Raw genomic sequence first — 22,573 nt, 5'->3', positions numbered from 1 at the left:
AATCACTGAACCCAAATCTAGAGTGTTTGTTCAATAAATGAAAAAACTTTAAAAAAATAGCAGGTTTTAAGAAAATTATTTAAAAAATACAACATATTGATGAAAAGTTTGAAAAATACTTAACTATCCAAAAATATTCTTGTTATCCTAATTTCTAAATCACAAAACCCAAATCTAGAGTATTTGTTCAATAAAATGAAAACTTCCAAAAAAAGCAGGTTTTAAGAAAATTATTTAAAAATACAATATATTGATGAAAAAATCTGAAAGAATACTTAACTATCCATAAATATTCTTGTTATCCTAATTTCTAAATCACAAAACCCAAATCTAGAGTATTTGTTCAATAAATGAAAACTTTCCCAAAATAGCATGTTTTAAGAAAATTATTTAAAAATACAACATATTGATGAAAAATTCTGAAAGAATACTTAACTATCCAAAAATATTCTTGTTATCCTAATTTCTAAATCACAAAACCCAAATCTAGAGTATTTAGTTCAATAAATGAAAACTTTCCAAAAATAGCAGGTTTTAAGAAAATTATTTAAAAATACAACATATTGATGAAAAATTCTGAAAGAATACTTAACTATCCAAAAATATTCTTGTTATCCTAATTTCCTAATCACTGAACCCAAATCTAGAGTATTTGTTCAATAAATGAAAACTTTCCAAAAATAGCAGGTTTTAAGAAAATTATTTAAAAATACAACTTATTGATGAAAAATTCTGAAAGAATACTTAACTATCCAAAAATATTCTTGTTATCCTAATTTCCTAATCACTGAACCCAAATCTAGAGTATTTAGTTCAATAAATGAAAATTTTTCCAAAAATAGCAGGTTTTAAGAAAATTATTTTAAAATACAACATATTGATGAAAAATTCTGAAAGAATACTTAACTATCCAAAAGTATTCTTGTTATCCTAATTTCTAAATCACAAAACCCAAATCTAGAGTATTTGTTCAATAAATGAAAACTTTCTAAAAATAGCAGTTTTTAAGAAAATATTTAAAAATACAACATATTGATGAAAAATTCTGAAAGAATACTCAACTATCCAAAAATATTCTTGTTATCCTAATTTCTAAATCACAAAACCCAAATCTAGAGTATTTGTTCAATAAATGAAAACTTTCCAAAAATAGCAGGTTTTAAGAAAATTATTTAAAAATACAACATATTGATGAAAAATTCTGAAAGAATACTCAACTATCCAAAAATATTCTTGTTATCCTAATTTCTAAATCACAAAACCCAAATCTAGAGTATTTGTTCAATAAATGAAAACTTTCCAAAAATAGCAGGTTTTAAGAAAATTATTTAAAAATAGAACATATTAATGAAAAATTCTGAAAGAATACTTAACTATCCATAAATATTCTTGTTATCCTAATTTCTAAATCACAATACCTAAATCTAGAGTATTTGTTCAATAAATGAAAACTTTCCAAAAATAGCAGGTTTTAAGAAAATTATTTAAAAATACAACATATTGATGAAAAATTCTTAAAGAATACTTAACTATCCATAAATATTCTTGTTATCCTAATTTCTAAATCACAAAACCCAAATCTAGAGTATTTGTTCAATAAATGAAAACTTTCCAAAAATAGCATGTTTTAAGAAAATTATTTAAAAATACAACATATTGATGAAAAATTCTGAAAGAATACTTGACTATCCAAAAATATTCTTGTTATCCTAATTTCCTAATCACTGAACCCAAATCTAGAGTATTTGTTCAATAAATGAAAACTTTCCAAAAATAGCAGGTTTTAAGAAAATTATTTAAAAATACAACATACTAGGTGACCGGCCCGCACCCTGTGCGGACATAAGAACATGATCGGTCTGCACCCTGTGTTCTCTCTCGGCCCGTACCTTACGAGAGGAAACACAGTAACGTCAGTATGAAGAGGCAGATATTGTGTGTATGTATAATTGCAACGTCACAAAATATTTTGTGTGTTTACGAAGATACTTTCATTCAAAAAATGGAATAAATAGTGTATAGTTTTAGAAGTAACAGATTTTATATTATCATTAATTAGAATTGTATTGTATATGTTTCGTAATTCTTTATTTTAGGTGAATAATATTATTTTTCCATAAATAATAAACAAACATTTATGTAGACATATTAAAAGAAAATAAATAAAAATCAAAATATTATCCATAAATAATATAAATTATGAAGTACATTTCTCGATAAAGAAAGCAAATTCAATTAGAAACGTGCAAAAATTAAATAAATTTTGTAAGCAATTTGACGGGTTAACATTATTTGATAGATTTATAAATTTCTAAATTTTATTGAACATGAAATAATATTAAATTGACATACCGTCATCGGTCTCCTAACTCATCACAACCCATCTGGCAAATACAAAAACTAAATAATTGTAACAGTTTATATATTTTAAAATTTGTATTTGAAAAAAAGTAGATTAAAATTACGTACCGTAACTACGGAATATTCTGAAAAATTTGTTTGTAGACAACATTCAATGTTTTTGTCTTCGGCTTCCCTTCTTTACCAGTTATTAGGATTTTTAATCTAGATCTCGACTTAACTCTTGAAAGGGCAACTTTGCCTTGCATTTTGTAAGCATTTTATAAATTATTTTAAAATTATGATAAATTTATTCTTTAAACAACGATAAATAATTTAAAAATAATATTAATAAACATTTTTGGATTTTGTAATATTTAAAATAGTTATTATATAATTATATTCGAACACAGTTCATCAAGTAGAGGATAAAACTATTATAATTATCTTATATAAAATTTCGTTCATTTTATTTTATAGGTTATAAATATTCAAAGTAATAAATAAAACATTATTAGTCTTTCAATAATTTCGAGAATAGTTTCCATAAATTGTTATTTGTAATATTCGTTAGATTATATGGCAAGTGATGTTAAACGTCAATAAGTTAAACAATTCTTCTATATTTTGAAAACATATATATATATATATAACAATGACAAATTAAATGGTAGAGTATGTAAACACCTATTTTCTACCAGCGTGAGTTAGAACACCGCCGTATTTAAGAATCATAAGGGCCTCTACAGGTCTTTATTCTTCGCCTTCACCATCCCATTTCAGCGGCTTCAGTTGAACCTTCCTGTATATCCCTGATATCTTGCATATTTGCATTGTTTTATCCATTCATCCATGAGCATTTTCATCATATAGATTAGGACTCAGACATGTTTAGGTTGCATTTTGCATACATGAGTCTCTATTAGGTACTGGAGTACCACATAAGGTTATTTGGAGCTCAAAAGAGGTGAAAAGAGTGATCTTTGGACGAGCACAGCCGGAGCGACCTCTCGGAGCGACGGCATGAGGTCGCTGTGCACCACATCCCGGAGCGACTCATCCAGAGCGACTGCACAAGGTCGCTCGCGTTTTCACGTCTGGAGACACACATTTACACCTCGGAGCGACCTTCCAGAGCGACGTGCTGAAGTCGCTCCCGAAGCTCAGAGCGACCATACCAGAGCGACAGGGAGAAGTCGCTCGCGTTTTCATCACCCGGAGACGCGAGAACGAGCCCGGAGCGACCTCTCGCAGCGACACAGCGAGGTCGCTCCCGAAGCCTGGAGCGACTTGTCGGAGCGACGGGCTGAGGTCGCTCCGTGTTTTGTTTCTGCTCGAACTTGTGATTTCTCAAGGGCATTTTGGTCATTTCATTATGCACGTTTTTATTTTCTAAACCTATGTTTTATTACTCTGTAAGCCACCAGGAGGCACATCATCTTTGTTCTTAGAAAAACCACCAAAAACCTTTGGAAAGGGATCTTTTTGAATGAATTGATCAGTTTATTATTGAGAATTCTGTGTTCTTATCTATTTCCTGTGTTTCTCTACATGATTAATCTGAAATCCAATATGGGTTTAAGAGGAATCATGGAGATTAGTGAGTAATCACCTTTTGAATTCATGGGTTAGGGAGATTAAGGGTGATTAGGTTAGAGCTAGGATGTTTTAGTGTAGATCATTCATATTTCCTTGCTAGTAGAGTAATCATAATGCATCTTCTGAGTTGGCCACTCAGTTGTTGATCCTTAGGCATTTCTCACCCGAAAGGTGTTCGATGAAATGCCCGAGACAACTCTCCTAGGCTTTTAGTATACTTTGCCAAAGACATTTGTTGTTAAAGGTACTAAGATAGCTAATAGACTTGTTAGTAATGATTGCTTTCATATTATTCAACCAAAGACATTTGATGTTTGAGATATGTTAGCAAATGAGCATTCATCTAGACATGGAGCTTGCTTAGAATTGTGTCTAGGCTTAAGGTTGATAGTTTGATTGATCATCTGCCATCCTTAGTTCGATACTTGATCACCCAAGGTCTAATCCCTATACCCATGAGTTCTCTTTTCCTTTAGTCAAGAAAGTATCATTCTGTTATTGCTTTCTAGTTTTAGTCATAGTTTAAAACCCTTCTAAATCATTGGTTGCACTTAGATTAAGTGAGTACTTGCATTCTCAGTGCTTTGATATCCCTCAGAACTGGTTCGACAATCTTCTATACTACAACATTTGTCTTAGGAGCCTTGAAAACTCCTAACATCAATCCCTGAGAAATTTCCTCCCTGCGCCATTCCAAAACGTTCTCTGCTGTGAGAAAATGACCTCATGAATTAAATAAAAAATGCATAATGCTAGCTTACTTATAAGATAGTATATTTAACAAAAAAAATGATATAAGATAGTATTACTAAATGATACTATGTAATACTTTCCCGAATAATATTCAACAAAGAGAGAGAAAGTACTAAAGAACCTCTTCAAGAACTGCTTTAACTTGGTGAATCTTCTCAGCATGTTCAATCAAGGTTTTCTGGATCACTATCACTCTCACGACCTGGTCTACATATAAAAAAAGGAAGACTATATTGTCGTTACCAGTATTCAACACATGGAAAAGATAGACCAGACATGCTTTTTGGAGACCAGACATGCTTTTTGGAGACAAGACACAAAGAGTTTAGTTCAGGGTTCTAAAGATGAGGAGCCTTTGCGTCTAAACACATTTTTTTAGCACACAAGCAACATTGTCGTAATACCTTAATAGTATGAGAGCAGAGATTTGTGAATAATACTTTAAAAAATGAAAAAGAGAATGTTTGTATTTTAAGACCTTGGGTGTCTTCTATATATATACAGTCGATTTATTCTCATATTAATGATTTTAATATTTTGCACAATAAATAATAAAATCGTTTAAAGAAGGATATTAAATGTGTATTGTCAAAAAATGATTTGCATATGATATGATTTTAACTTGCGCAAGTAATCCATATTAGAAAGGTAAGTTATTAAAAACAAACAACCTAATTAGAAACATTAAAATATTTTGTAAGCAATATAATAAATATGATATCAACATGCGCAAGTTTACCGTTTGAATAATAAGGAAAGTTTTTAATATTTGTCTTAATTCTAAATCTTGCCCAAAGGTAAACTAAATCGATAAAATTTAATGATTTCAACTTGCGCAAGTAATCCATATTGTGAATAAGTGATTTGCATATTTAATGATTTCAACTTGCGCAAGTAATCTATATTAGAAAGGTAAGTTATTAAAAATAAATTTTGTCAATAAGTTATTTGCATATTTAATCATTTCAACTTAATCGATATTAAATGTGTATTGTCAAAAAATGATTTGCATATGATATGATTTTAACTTGCGTAAGTAATCCATATTAGAAAGGTAAGTTATTAAAAACAAACAACCTAATTAGAAACATTAAAATATTTTGTAAGCAATATAATAAATATGATATCAACATGCGCAAGTTTACCGTTTGAATAATAAAGAAAATTTTTAATATTTGTCTTAATTCTAAATCTTGCCCAAGGGTAAACTAAATCGATAAAATTTAATGATTTCAACTTGCGCAAGTAATCCATATTGTGAATAAGTGATTTGCATATTTAATCATTTCAACTTGCGCAAGTAATCTATATTAGAAAGGTAAGTTATTAAAAACAAATTTTGTCAATAAGTTATTTGCATATTTAATGATTTCAACTTAATCAATATTAAATGTGTATTGTCAAAAAATGATTTGCATATGATATGATTTTAACTTGCGCAAGTAATCTATATTAGAAAGGTAAGTTATTAAAAACAAACAACCTAATTAGAAACATTAAAATATTTTGTAAGCAATATAATAAATATGATATCAACATGCGCAAGTTTACCGTTTGAATAATAAGGAAAGTTTTTAATATTTGCCTTAATTCTAAATCTTGCCCAAGGGTAAACTAAATCGATAAAATTTAATGATTTCAACTTGTGCAAGTAATCCATATTGTGAATAAGTGATTTGCATATTTAATGATTTCAACTTGCGCAAGTAATCTATATTAGAAAGGTAAGTTATTAAAAACAAATTTTGTCAATAAGTTATTTGCATATTTAATGATTTCAACTTGCGCAAGTAATCCATATTAGAAAGGTAAGTTATTAAAAACAAACAACCTAATTAGTAGGGGTGGACACTTTACCCGATATCTGAAGTGGCACCCGAACCCGATCCGAAAAATCCGAACTGAAATCCGAACCGAAGTAGCAAAATACCCGAACAGGTATTGAATAAGGAGAGATTGGATACCCGAACCCGAACGGATAATACCCGAACCCGAATGGATATCCGAAGATAACCGAACATATGTATAATTAACCTTATATTTTTAGTTTACATCTCTCATTTTATATAAAATATTTATATTGATACTACACATACTTTAAGTTCATATGATATACATACAATTACGAAAAAAATGATTTGCTACTCACTTAAAATGCATGTCAAGTTTTTTATTTAAAAAATTAACAAAAAGTTACATCCGAAATTTAAAAAAAATAACTAAATTAATGCCTTTTTAGTTTTAAAATGTTATGTCCAAATCTATTAACTATTCAATCTATTAAAAATAAAAAATTAGTTAACTGAAAGTTATATTTTTAAATATAAGAAACTTGAGAAATGAAAATTTTAATTTTTTTTTAAAAAATCTAAATATCCAAACAGATCCGAAATAACCGAATCCGAACTAAAAATACCCGAACCCGTCCCGAAGTACAGAAATACCCGAACGGGTTCTACACCTCTATACCGAAATACCCGAAAATCCGAAATACCCGACCCGAATCCGAACGGGTACCCAAGGCTAAACTAAATCGATAATTATTATCCCCTAGCTATATATGGGCTTAACGAAATCGACAATAGTTTTGGGCTTGTCTACATAAGCGATTGATTAAAATAAATGAAAAAGAAAAATTCAAAAAAACCAGCCAATAGAATTATAACGTTTTTCCTGAGAAGCTCTATATGAGTGCCACCTCAGCAAAAATCACTAAAGTGACTTCTCTTTTAATGTATAGGGGGATTGATGAAAAATTCTGAAAGAATACTCAACTATCCAAAAATATTCTTGTTATCCTAATTTCTAAATCACAAAACACAAATCTAGAGTATTTGTTCAATAAATGAAAACTTTCCAAAAATAGCAGGTTTTAAGAAAATTATTTAAAAATACAACATATTGATGAAAAATTCTGAAAGAATACTTAACTATCCATAAATATTCTTGTTATCCTAATTTCTAAATCACAAAAACCAAATCAAGAGTATTTGTTCAATAAATGAAAAATTTCCAAAAATAGCATGTTTTAAGAAAATTATTTAAAAATACAACATATTGATGAAAATTCTGAAAGAATACTTAACTATCCAAAAATATTCTTGTTATCCTAATTTCTAAATCACAAAACCCAAATCTAGAGTATTTGTTCAATAAATGAAAACTTTCCAAAAATAGCAGGTTTTAAGAAAATTATTTAAAAATACAACATATTGATGAAAAATTCTTAAAGAATACTCAACTATCCAAAAATATTCTTGTTATCCTAATTTCTAAATCACAAAACCCAAATCTAGAGTATTTAGTTCAATAAATGAAAACTTTCCAAAAATAGCAGGTTTTAAGAAAATTATTTAAAAATACAACATATTGATGAAAAATTCTGAAAGAATACTTAACTATCCAAAAATATTCTTGTTATCTTAATTTCTAAATCACAAAACCCAAATATAGAGTATTTGTTCAATAAATGAAAACTTTCCAAAAATAGCAGGTTTTAAGAAACTTATTTAAAAATACAACATATTGATGAAAAATTCTAAAAGCATACTTAACTATCCAAAAATATTCTTGTTATCTTAATTTCTAAATCACAAAACCCAAATCTAGAGTATTTGTTCAATAAATGAAAACTTTCCAAAAATAGCAGGGTTTAAGAAAATTATTTAAAAATACAACATATTGATGAAAATTCTGAAAGAATACTTAACTATCCAAAAATATTCTTGTTATCCTAATTTCTAAATCACAAAACCCAAATCTAGAGTATTTGTTCAATAAATGAAAACTTTCCAAAAATAGCAGGTTTTAAGAAAATTATTTAAAAATACAATATATTGATGAAAAATTCTAAAAGAATACTTAACTATCCAAAAATAATTTTGTTATCGTAATTTCTAAATCATTAACTCAAATCTACAGTATTTCTCGTATAAATGAAAACTTTCCAAAAATAGCAGTTTTTAAGAAAATTATTTAAAAATCTAACATATTGATGAAAAATTTTGAAAGAATACTCATCTATCCAAAAATATGCTGGTTATCCTAATTTATAAATCACAAACTCAAATCTACAGTATTTCTCTAATAAATGAAAACTTTCCAAAAATAGTAGTTTTTTAGAAAATATTTAAAAATACAACATATTGATGAAAAATTCTGAAAGAATACTCAACTATCCAAAAATATTCTTGTTATCCTAATTTCTTAATCACAAACTCAAATCTACAGCATTACTCTAATATATAAATGAAAACTTTCCAAAAATAGCAGTTTTTATGAAAATTATTTAAAAATACAACATATTGATGAAAAACTCTGAAAAATACTCAACTATCCACAAATATTTTTATTATCCTAATTTCTAAATCATAAACTCAAATCTACAGTATTTTTCCAATAAATGAAAACTTTCCAAAAATAACAGTTTTTAAGAAAATATTTAAAAATATAACATATTGATGAAAAATTCTGAATGAATACTCAACTATCCAAATATATTCTTGTTATCCTAATTTCTTAATCATAAAATCCAAATCTAGAGTATTTGTTCAATAAATGAAGGAGAAATTACATGTTTACCACTTTCATGGTACCACTTTTCATTTTTACCACCACTAATGAGACATTTTCAAAAATACCTTCTTCATTAAGTGGCAAAAGACTCTTATGCCCTTGTTATTTATATATATAATAAATCATTATTTAAATAAAAAATAAAAAAATAAAAAAAATAAAAAAATAAAAAAATAAAAAAATAAAAAATAAAAAATAAAAGACATTTTTTTATGTTTTCGAATTATAATTTTTCAAATTCGAACTTTTTTATAAAAAAAAAATTTTGAATTTTTTTTTCAAATTTCTTTTTCAAAAACGGAAATTATGTTTGAAACTATTTTTTAAAATTTTTTATATATTTTTTTAAGTATTTATATATTTATTAGAATCATAAATTTCACATATTAAAAAGCCCACCCCAACCCTCAACTCTAAACCCTAAATCTAGATTAGTTAACCCTAAGGGTATAATTGTATTTTACCCTTCATTAAAAATGAGGTTAAAAGTGGTTAGTGTAAACAGGAAAAGTGGTACTATGAATGTTGTATTTGTGGTAATTTCCCATAAATGAAAACTTTCCAAAAATAGTTGTTTTTAAGAAAATATTTAAAAATACAACATATTGATGAAAAATTCTGAAAGAATACTCAACTATCCAAAAATATTCTTGTTATCCTAATTTCTAAATCACAAAACCCAAATCTAGAGTATTTGTTCAATAAATGAAAACTTTCCAAAAATAGCAAGTTTTAAGAAAATTATTTAAAAATACAACATATTGATGAAAAACTCTGAAAAACTACTCAACTATGCACAAATATTTTTGTGATCCTAATTTCTAAAACATAAACTCAAATCTACAGTATTTCTCGTATAAATGAAAACATTCCAAAAAAGTAGTTTTTAATAAAATTATTTAAAAATACAACGTATTGATGAAAATTTCTGAAAAAAATACTCATCTATCCAAAAGTATTCTTGTTATTCTAATTTCTAAATCACTGAACCCAAATCTACAATATTTTTCTAATAAATGAAAACTTTCCAAAAAATAGTATTGTTTAAGAAAATTATTTAAAAATAAAACATGTTGATGAAAAATTCTGAAAGAATACTCATCTATCCAAAACTATTATTGTTATCCGAATTTCTAAATCACAAACCCAAATTTACAATATTTCTCAAAAAAGTGAAAACTTTCCTAAAATAGCAGTTTTAAAGAAAATTATTTAAAATTACGAGCTATTGATGAAAAAATCAGAAAGAATACTCATCTATCAACAAATATTCTTGTTATCCTAATTTATAAATCATAAACTCAAATCGACAATATTTCTCTAATAAATGAAAACTTTCCAAAAATAGCAGTTTTAGGAAAATTATTTTAAAATACAACTTTTGATGAAAAACTCTGAAAAGTACTCAACTATCCACAAATATTTTTGTTATCCTAATTTCCAAATCATAAACTCAAATCGACAATATTTCTCTAATAAATGAAAACTTTCTAAAAATATCAATTTTTAATAAAATTATTTAAAACTACAAGCTATGGATGAAAAACTCTGAAAAAATACTCAACTATCCAAAAATAATTTTGTTATAGTAATTTCTAAATCATAAACTCAAATCTACAATATTTCTCGTATAAATGAAAACTTTCCAAAAATAGCAGTTTTTAAGAAAATTATTTAAAAATATAACATATTGATGAAAAATTCTGAAAGAACACTCATATATCCAAAAATATGCTGGTTATCCTAATTTATAAATCACAAACTCAAATCGACAATATTTCTCTAATAAATGAAAACTTTCCAAAAATAGCAGTTTTAAGAAAATTATTTAAAAATACAACTTTTGATGAAAAACTCTGAATGATACTCAACTATCCACAAATATTCTTGTTATCCTAATTTCCAAATCATAAACTCAAATCGACAATATTTCTCTAATAAATGAAAACTTTAAAAAAATATCAATTTTTAATAAAATTATTTAAAAATACAAGCTATTGATGAAAAATTCTGAAAAATACTCAACTATCCAAAAATAATTTTTTTATAGTAATTTCTAAATCATAAACTCAAATCTACAGTATTTCTCGTATAAATGAAAACTTTCCAAAAATAGCAGTTTTTAAGAAAATTATTTAAAAATACAACATATTGATGAAAAATTCTGAAAGAATACTCATCTATCCAAAAATATGCTGGTTATCCTAATTTATAAATCACAAACTCAAATCTACAGTATTTCTCTAATAAATGATTTTTTTCCAAAAATAGCAATTTTTAAGAAAATATTTAAAAATACAACATATTGATGAAAAATTCTGAAAGAATACTCAACTATCCAAAAATCTTCTTGTTAACCTAATTTCTTAATCACAAAACCCAAATCTAAAGTATTTGTTCAATAAATGAAAACTTTCCAAAAATAGCAGTTTTTAAGAAAATATTTAAAAATACAACATATTGATGAAAAATTCTGAAAAATATACTCAACTATCCACAAATATTCTTGTTATCCTAATTTCTAAATCATAAACTCAAATCGACAATATTTCTCTAATAAATAAAATCTTTTCAAAAATAGCAATTTTTAATAAAATTATTTAATCCTCACAGCTATCTTGTATACTGTAAGTCTGTAACAGAACATTTAATTCAGTAACGCATGCACGCACGGTTTTATATCTGTTTGGCCGCGTGCGAACTATTTTCAAAACATAAAAGGTAAGAAAGCGTTTCTCGTATTCAAAAGGAACATATCTCAAAACTGACTGTGTTATCGTAAATTTCACGTTCCCAAGACATAAAATTTGATTTTTCCAACGGAAGCTATGCTGTATACAACGGAAGCTATGCTGTATACACCTCGTGAATGGCTATTTCATATCGAGTATCAAGAACATAACCAGACCTACGTACCACTGAATCATGCATATTAATGATTAATATTGAGGCTGATTGTGTGGCAAAATTATTGCTTGCTATGTCTGTAACAAACTCCATTTTCGTGGAGTAAACTCTAAGTAATGCAATGTTGGTTTGATAAAAAAAAGGATTAGTCCATTCTTATAATATACTATCTACGTTAAATCTAATTCATGTTTTCGTATGAGATTGACTCGGCTGTCAAAAAATAAAACAAACTATTCTGATATATGTTTTTCTAAAAAAAAAGAAGAAATCTGATATAGGGGCAGATCACGATGTCAAGGTAGACAGCAACCTGTGGGTTATGTCCACGTAGCCCACTGGCGGGGCGGGACTGGACATACATATACAAACTGCAATCCGCAGACTGATTGAATCTGCTGTGAGTTGGGTTACTTGGACGCTGTTGGCCGGTTTAACATTTCTAAAACTAAAATTTTTAATAAAATTTAAAGATTATGAATAACTTGACACATATATATTTTCTTAAATATTCTATTATCTATAGCAAAAAAAAGTTAAAGCCATTTAGAAATTAAAATCACATATCATATTTGTATAACATAAATTAGGTTTTATGTTTCTTTTGGAAACTTTGGAATCTAATTATTACAACAAACACAAAGAAGTAAATTTTGTAAATCAATTATCTCCAACACTTTAACTTTCACTTGTTTTATATTAGCTGATATAGTAGGCTTATGGATGTTTTTGGCTTTTGTATCTCAATTCATTATATATTAATGAATTGTTTGGTTATTCTCAACTTTGTTAATTTTTTTAACACAAATATTAGATGATAATTAAAAACAAACATATTATATATATATATATATGTAAATAATTTAACTGATAAGAGTACTGTAAATTATATTTGTTTATACTCTCTTGTTTTTCTAGAATTTTTTTGCAGTTTCTTTTTAGTATGAATGTTTTCAATTTAATACACTAATGTATATCATTTACAAAACAAAATTTTTATGATCCTTTTTTATAAGTTACATTCATTTTAAAATGATACTCATGATATAAACTACATAACATATTTTAAAATGACATTTATAACATGAAAACTACATAACATATTTTAAACCCATGGGTTGGTCCGCAAAATCATTTAACTAGACATGGCAGGCTTGGACATATATATAAACCGCAACCCCCAGCGGATCGATCCGCATAGTCCATAGAAAAATTCAACCTGCTATGGGTTTGGCTACTTGAACGCCTGTCTGACACCTCTAGGGTACGATGTCTACCCAACGAATATTTAAATTAACATGTTCAAAAAAATATTTAAAAACAACAATAGTCCAAACATGTGTAAGTTACATTATTGGTGATTATGATCTTAATTTGGAATTCAGTGAAAATGATTGTAGCTATTGTATGATTGTTAGTGGATGATAACACTTTAGGCAGATTCTAAGGTTCTGAACGAACGACGTGGGGGATTTAAATATAATTAGGTTCAACCGATCGATTTAACATATATAGTAGATGTATAGTGACAGGCACCAGACATGGACAGAGAGATAGACAGATTAGGAAGTTTAGATCTGTAATTTAAAACTATATGAATGGAAACACAATAATCAAAAGTTCAAAAGTGGGCAAATATAAAGTATTATCCTAATTTGTCGCATATAACGTGAGAGAATCTCTACAATATTATGAACACCAAACTTTTAAATAACGTATCAAACTTTTTTTATTAAAAGTCTATACTATAGTGTAGAAAGTCTGTAATTGACTGATAAAATTTGATTGTATTATTTCTTCTATAAATACTTTTTGTTGGCTGCTTCATACAAACCACTCAGGTTACAAACTTAACAAACAATGAGCTACTACAACCACCTCATAGTTCCTACCCTTCAAACCGAGACAGAAGCAGAGACTCAAACGCAGGATGCTTCTGACAACAACGTTTGGCATTTCAGGGGCAGCGACACGGCAGCTAAAGCCTCTAGCGTCATGATGAGAGTTATTGTCTACAAGCTCTTCGATCTTTGCAGCCCCGAAAACAAAAAGACTCTTCTACCTCTTGGGCACGGTGACCCTGCTGTATACCCTTGTTTCCGCACCTCCATTCACGTCGAGAACGCAGTCGTGGATGTCATCCGCTCCGGCAAGGGTAACTCCTACGGCCCAGCCGCCGGAATTCTCCCAGCTAGACAGTAATATATATTCTTTCTTACTTTCTACTCTTAATATTATTTTTAGCTGCGATATTGGAGACCATAAACATTTATTATGAGCTTTAATTTAGAAAAACCTTAACCAATTTGGAAATCTATGTCTATGTATGTTTATCTTCAAAAAATTTAGAGAACAAGACCAATATTGTTTCACTAAATTATGTTCAGAACCAGCCATGTTCTTAAGTATGTGCAACTAAATTTAATGGAATGTGTGTAACGATCCGAATTTCGATCTCGGAACTCGTTAGCCGGCTAAGACCCAAGCAATACATCAAGACTAAAATGTTTGTTTATAAATACCTCATTTTTCACATTGTTTTCTCCACCTGCATCAAAAAGAAATAAGAAAAGTTAGAGAGAAGAAGAAGTGAAAAAGAGAGAGAGTGAGAGAAAGAAAGATAGGAACCACTGCATGCTGCCACCAGAAGTCCTCGCCGGAGCCACCGCACGCCAGGACATCGTCAAGCTCGTCATCACCATCAACCGCAGCTGAGTATCGTCGGAAACCGCCGCCTCTTAAGCTTTGTTTTCGTCCGTTCAGTATATCGGCCATATCTTCTTAACCGTTGAGAATCTCGCGCATGCAGAGCCACCATCGTGTTCCTCTCGTCGAGACGAAGCCGTAGCCACCGACCACGCCGCAATCGGAGTCCGGACGAAGCCGCTAGAGCATCCGGAAGTTTCGCCTCTGTGCGCGCGTGAGTTACACGCGCCGCCGCCAGAAATCGTCTCCGCCGCCAGACCACCACCGGAACGCCGTCGCTGTTGCCGTGCTCCGCCTTCTGTCGCCGCCGTCTTCCGCCGTCACCACCGGTAAGCCATCGCCGTCGCCGTCGGTGACCGTCGCCGGTGACTCGCCGACGACTCGCCAACTCGGCTGAGTCGACCCGGTGAGTCAACTCGGTTGACTCGGTTAACCGCTGGTTTGACTGGTTTGACCGGTTTAAATTGATTTCGTTTCGGTTAGGGTAAACCGGTCGGTTAGGACAAATTGATTTCTGGTCAAGAGTTGACCGGATTGACCTTTGACCATCGAATTGACTTTTCCATAAACCTTGACCAGACCCGTTTTAAACCGTTCGAAAGGTGTTCTGACTCGATTTTTCGCCCTGATTTCAGATTTGGAGTCTATTTGAGCATCTGGAGTTCATAGATACCACATTTCCCTATTGCTAAGGTGAGGGCTACTCCGTTAAATCCCGAGCTAGTTTAGTACTACCATTATGGAAAGTTTAGTTTCGAAACATGATCCGTCTCTGTGAATCGAGTCTGTTTGAGAGTCTTGCTTGTTCATTATTGATATTGATTGTTAACCGGAATTAGGATAATAGAGGATTCAGCGATTGTGTGAAATGATTGATGCTAAGAACTGCTATATATATGTATATACATAGTTATGAGTAGGGATTATGTGATGAGGGCGTGAGTTCAGAGATGTCTGAGCTTCGACGCTACGGTATGGTATGGGCGTGAGTTCAGAGACGTTTGAGCTTCGACGCTACTGTTTGGGGCGTGGTGCAGAGACGTTTGCATTTGACGCTACGATGGGCGGGGGTACAGAGACAGACTGTACTAGCGACGCTTCGAGTATATGTATATATCCTTATGAGGAGATGCGTGGTGCATAGAGTAGCTATGTACTATAAGCGCATGAGTTGTAACGGCTAGTCCTCTAGCCGCATATTGATTGTTCTGTGGGGTGTAATAGGCACCGTGTTTGTTTCATGCTAGAGCTATGCCTACATTTTAGTAGTGCTATGAACTCAGTCTGTGGTTTGCGGTTTAGCATCCCATACCTCGCTGGGCAACTCCCCTGTTGCTCACCCCTCCTTCTTTTCAGGTGAGACCGACGAGCAGGAGTGATTATCGGACCGGTGCTATTGGACTTTTGGGCTTCTATCGCTTTTATCGTTATCGGGATTTTAGGCCTTTGGGCTTTTATCGTTTATGTTATTTCCTATTTCAGACTTACGAATTTATGTTGTCTTTATATTTCGGACTTATACCGTTATCTATATTTCGGATGTTATTTTATATTATGGATTTACAGCGTGGACGTTGACTTTTATATTTATAAATGAAGATTTCAGAAACTATTATTTATCGCATCATTTTTATTATTATTTCGAAAGTGACGGGTGTCACAGTTTTGGTATCAGAGCGGGGTTCCGTCCCGGCTCCGACCCGGGATGGCGATTTTGGAGACCTGGTTTTATTCGGTTTTATTCGATTTTAACAGTTTTAGACGATTTCAAAATATTTTTGGGGATTTGGGAATTTTGAAAATGAAAATAAATAGCACCTTTCCGTTCGATATCACTTCTCCTTAAATGTTGGTATCAAAAGTTGAGCGTAAGTTAACATTTCGCTTTCCTTTCAGATGCCGCCAAGGAGAAGAACCACCCGTGCCCAGACCGCCAGAGCTGTTAGAGACGATGTAGATGAGCATGAGCAGCCCGCAGTTCCGCCACCCGCGGCTCCACCAGTTGATCAGGATGCATTGAGACAATGGTTCAGGATGCCGCTAGACAGGCCGCTCAGGAGGCACTTCAGCAGATTGCCCAGGAGGCAGCCAGGCAGGCCGCTCAGAGGCTGCCCGAGTAGCTGCTCAGGAGGTTGCTCGTCAGATGGCTGCCGTTCAACAGGGTCCTCAGGTTCAGGTGCAGCAGGGTCGACAGATTCGGGTTCAGCAAGTTCCACCGGTTCAGGTCCAGCAGGATCAGCAGATTCCCGCTCAGCATGATCATCAGGATCCCGTTCAGCAGGTTCCCCTTCCTCAGGTTCCACTGCAGCACGGACCAGCTCAGCAGTTTGCTCATGGTGTTCAGGATCTACCACCACCACCACCGCGACCTCATGTTTACCCGGTTTATGATGAGAGGTTCTACAGGCTGACGCGTCAGATGAGGAACATGGATATGGAGCATTTTAGTGGGACAGTGGATGCTGTAGCTGCACATGATTGGAAGTTAGCCTTGCAGCGGAAGCTGGAGATTATTGAGTGTCCACCAGAGTTGTCGCTCAGATTGACTATGCAGTACCTTCGTGGAGATGCTCTTATATGGTGGGAGGGAATACGATTGAGTCACCTTGGGCCAGAGAGGCTTACCTTCGCAGACTTCATCCGAGAGTTCGATAGGAAATACTTTCCGAAGGAAGCTATGGATAGGAAGAAATGCGAGTTCGAGCATGTAAGCCAGGGTGAGATGTCTATCAGGGAGTATGAGGTTGTGTTTAACCAACTTCGCAGATTTGCTGGAGAGGGCATTTTAGAGGAAGACCTGATGAGAAAATTTTTGAATGGGATGCGAGTGGAGATTCGCAACAGGTGCCGTGTCGTCACTTATCACAGATTGGGAGATTTGGTGGAGAAGGCTGCCGAGCAGGAGGCAGGTTTGGCAGAGGAGCAGAAGTACTCCAAGGCAGTTCAGCCTAAGTTTGGAGGGACTTCAGAGGCACAGCAGAGGACATGGGACAAACCGAGCATACAGTGCTTTTACTGTGGAAAGATGGGACATAAGAGTAGGGTTTGTCGGAGTAGGCTATTTGATGCTCAGGTTGCGCCACCAGTCAGACAGATTGCAGCACCAGCAGCACCAGCAGCGGCACATGTCTGCTTTGGCTGTGGTCAGCCAGGTCACTTCATCAGAGATTGCCCGAGGAGGGGCAATGCGGCACTTCCACCACCACCGAAGCGTCTAGCCATCGCTCCACGTGCGTTTGCGGTTGGAGATCCCCATGGAGCTGAGCCGAAAGCGGGTATGTGTTCTTAACATACTTGCTTGTGTTAATATTTGTGGTTTTGTGGTTATCTTGTATAGTTCGAGATTAGTGAATATCGTGTATGATTGGTTGTGGTTGGTGTGAGTTACCTCACACCTTATTTGACTTAAGAGCTTTTTATAGTTTTGTGAGTTCGCGTTTGGTTAAGTTTTAGTTTTTTTTTTGGGGGATCTTCTAACCGAAATATAAGCAGATTCAGATTGTTGTTATGGAGAGCTTGGGAACGATCAAGATTCATCGCGATATACCTGTTATCATTTGAGTATTATGATGGTATCGTCGAGGTTTTTATGGTGGGTCTAGTCGTACACCACTTTGTTGGACCAAAGTGGGGGAGAGACGTGAGATGGAATCAGCAATGATTCAAGAGACGGTAGAGCAAATGGAAATGCTCGAAGCTTAGGTTAGGAAGCCCATGACCGTCAAAAGAGTTACGTGGATAAGCGCCGTAAGGATTTGGATTTTGAAGTTGGCGACCTAATAAATCTGAAGGAGGATGTTTCAAGAAGAATCAAAGACTCGGAATCTAAAGAAGCTTAACCAAAATATATGGGAACATATCTCTTTATTGGTCAGCAAGTGAAATCAGTCTAGGGAGTGGTGACCATGTATCTAGTGACGATGTTGGTCAAGGTTCGTTGGGAGGAATAGGATTCAAGAGGAGACCTGAGCCGAGCAAGGATTATTATTCGAGGTTTTGTTACGATGACATTGGACATGTCAGATTATAACTTGAATTCGGGGACGAATTCCTTATAAGTGGGGGAGAATTGTAACGATCCGAATTTCGATCTCGGAACTCGTTAGCCGGCTAAGACCCAAGCAATACATCAAGACTAAAATGTTTGTTTATAAATACCTCATTTTTCACATTGTTTTCTCCACCTGCATCAAAAAGAAATAAGAAAAGTTAGAGAGAAGAAGAAGTGAAAAAGAGAGAGAGTGAGAGAAAGAAAGATAGGAACCACTGCATGCTGCCACCAGAAGTCCTCGCCGGAGCCACCGCACGCCAGGACATCGTCAAGCTCGTCATCACCATCAACCGCAGCTGAGTATCGTCGGAAACCGCCGCCTCTTAAGCTTTGTTTTCGTCCGTTCAGTATATCGGCCATATCTTCTTAACCGTTGAGAATCTCGCGCATGCAGAGCCACCATCGTGTTCCTCTCGTCGAGACGAAGCCGTAGCCACCGACCACGCCGCAATCGGAGTCCGGACGAAGCCGCTAGAGCATCCGGAAGTTTCGCCTCTGTGCGCGCGTGAGTTACACGCGCCGCCGCCAGAAATCGTCTCCGCCGCCAGACCACCACCGGAACGCCGTCGCTGTTGCCGTGCTCCGCCTTCTGTCGCCGCCGTCTTCCGCCGTCACCACCGGTAAGCCATCGCCGTCGCCGTCGGTGACCGTCGCCGGTGACTCGCCGACGACTCGCCAACTCGGCTGAGTCGACCCGGTGAGTCAACTCGGTTGACTCGGTTAACCGCTGGTTTGACTGGTTTGACCGGTTTAAATTGATTTCGTTTCGGTTAGGGTAAACCGGTCGGTTAGGACAAATTGATTTCTGGTCAAGAGTTGACCGGATTGACCTTTGACCATCGAATTGACTTTTCCATAAACCTTGACCAGACCCGTTTTAAACCGTTCGAAAGGTGTTCTGACTCGATTTTTCGCCCTGATTTCAGATTTGGAGTCTATTTGAGCATCTGGAGTTCATAGATACCACATTTCCCTATTGCTAAGGTGAGGGCTACTCCGTTAAATCCCGAGCTAGTTTAGTACTACCATTATGGAAAGTTTAGTTTCGAAACATGATCCGTCTCTGTGAATCGAGTCTGTTTGAGAGTCTTGCTTGTTCATTATTGATATTGATTGTTAACCGGAATTAGGATAATAGAGGATTCAGCGATTGTGTGAAATGATTGATGCTAAGAACTGCTATATATATGTATATACATAGTTATGAGTAGGGATTATGTGATGAGGGCGTGAGTTCAGAGATGTCTGAGCTTCGACGCTACGGTATGGTATGGGCGTGAGTTCAGAGACGTTTGAGCTTCGACGCTACTGTTTGGGGCGTGGTGCAGAGACGTTTGCATTTGACGCTACGATGGGCGGGGGTACAGAGACAGACTGTACTAGCGACGCTTCGAGTATATGTATATATCCTTATGAGGAGATGCGTGGTGCATAGAGTAGCTATGTACTATAAGCGCATGAGTTGTAACGGCTAGTCCTCTAGCCGCATATTGATTGTTCTGTGGGGTGTAATAGGCACCGTGTTTGTTTCATGCTAGAGCTATGCCTACATTTTAGTAGTGCTATGAACTCAGTCTGTGGTTTGCGGTTTAGCATCCCATACCTCGCTGGGCAACTCCCCTGTTGCTCACCCCTCCTTCTTTTCCCCTTTCAGGTGAGACCGACGAGCAGGAGTGATTATCGGACCGGTGCTATTGGACTTTTGGGCTTCTATCGCTTTTATCGTTATCGGGATTTTAGGCCTTTGGGCTTTTATCGTTTATGTTATTTCCTATTTCAGACTTACGAATTTATGTTGTCTTTATATTTCGGACTTATACCGTTATCTATATTTCGGATGTTATTTTATATTATGGATTTACAGCGTGGACGTTGACTTTTATATTTATAAATGAAGATTTCAGAAACTATTATTTATCGCATCATTTTTATTATTATTTCGAAAGTGACGGGTGTCACAATGTGTTTGTTAATCAGGGCGGTAGCTGATTACGTGAACCGTGACTTGACGAACAAGGTAACGTCTAGCGATGTATACATGACCGTGGGATGCAACCAAGGGACAGAAGCCGTGATCCATTCGTTGGCTCGACCAAATGCTAACATCCTTCTCCCACGGCCTAGTTACGCTCACTTCGAGGCCCGTTCCATCTTTAGTGGACTTGAGTTCCGCAAGTACGATCTCCTTCCCGAGAAAGAATGGGAGATTGATCTCCAAGGCATAGAAGCCATGGCAGACGAAAACACTGTCTCTATGGTTATCATAACCCTAACAACCCTTGTGGAAATGTCTATTCTCATGATCATCTCAAGAAGGTCTTGATACATAATAAGCTTTGCTTTGAGGAATGCTGTATGTTGTTTCTGATGAATGAAACTCTTTTTATAGGTTGCTGATACGGCTAGGAAGCTGGGAATACTGGTGATAGCCGATGAAGTTTATAGAGAGACAACCCTTTTGTTCCAATGGGGAAGTTCTCTTCCATAGCTCCGGTTATCACTTTGGGTAGTATATCAAAAGGATGGATTGTTCCTGGTTGGAGAATCGGGTGGATAGCTTTGAATGATCCCAGAGGCGTTTTAAAGTCCGCAGGGGTCTGTTTTTCTTCTTTCTCTCCACTAATCATCGTAACAGATCTTTTCTTGTATTACAAGTAATCACTATGTTCTTTCTTTGTCTTTGTAACAGGTGGCTCAATCAATCCAGCAAAATATTGACATAAATCCAGACGTTACCACAGTGTTTCAGTTTGCGCTTCCAGAGATCCTGGAGAAGTCGACTAAAGAGACGTTTGCGGAAAAGAACTTGATACTGAAACAGAACGTGGAATTGGTGTGTGATAGGCTAAGGAATATTCCTTGCGTGGTCTGCATCAAGAAACCTGAGTCATGCACTTACTTATTGGTACCACAACTTCTAAATATACTTTCGATGATTCGTGATCAATTTGGATGATTCTTAACATTAAAAATGCTGCAGGCAAAGCTGGAGCTTCCCTTGATGGAGGACATAGAGGATGATATGGATTTCTGTATGAAGCTAGCCAAAGAAGAAAACCTCGTCTTGCTACCAGGTAACACCTATATAAATGTAATCGAATGAAACATGAGTAGATTTAAGTTTGAAGATGGAAACCTTATCTTGGGTTTGAAGGAGTGGCTTTGGGATTGAAGAACTGGATAAGGATAACGATCGGAGTAGAAGCTCAGATGCTTGAGGACGCACTTGAGAGGCTCAACGGCTTCTGCAAACGCTATATGAAGAAAACAAAAGTTTCTCATCAAGCTCTGAAGCTCAATGACGATGGCGAAATCTAGACACAACTCTTCTATACAAGACTACACACAACAAAATCATTAAGGAATCCCACTAGGGTTTTCTAAAATCATTGCATTTTAATTACGTTAGATACCCTCAAGGAGGCTACTTGCCTCATTTACCCCCAAGAAAACTGATTCAGTGGTACCAGTATCTTTTATAGCAATATCATCAAATCACAAACCACTTAAAAACTCAGCTTCATTGTCGGAACCTAAAATCCTCTATCTTTATATTATTTTTGTATGTCTTCTGTTCATTTTTATTTCATATTATATGTTACAAACTTTAGATTATAGCGTCTGCGCGCGTATGTGTAAGCA

At 34.0% G+C, this 22,573-nt stretch overlaps 1 long non-coding RNA gene and 1 pseudogene across 1 annotated transcript; both read left to right on the top strand.

The window, feature by feature from the left end:
• The first annotated feature begins 12,623 nt into the window (after positions 1–12,623).
• On the top strand, positions 12,624–22,546 carry LOC103854468 (annotated as a pseudogene).
• Positions 14,379–16,495, top strand: LOC103854460. The gene is made up of 3 exons (XR_004457578.1): positions 14,379–15,209; positions 15,516–15,573; positions 16,237–16,495. It is a non-coding gene; the product is annotated as an uncharacterized LOC103854460 (long non-coding RNA).
• Positions 22,547–22,573: the final 27 nt, after the last annotated feature.

The sequence above is a fragment of the Brassica rapa genome, chromosome A01, assembly GCF_000309985.2.
Source record: "Brassica rapa cultivar Chiifu-401-42 chromosome A01, CAAS_Brap_v3.01, whole genome shotgun sequence".
Classification (NCBI taxonomy): Eukaryota; Viridiplantae; Streptophyta; class Magnoliopsida; order Brassicales; family Brassicaceae; genus Brassica; species Brassica rapa.
The sequence above is the reverse complement of the archived record's forward strand: the minus strand, read 5'-3'. Positions and strand labels throughout refer to the sequence as shown.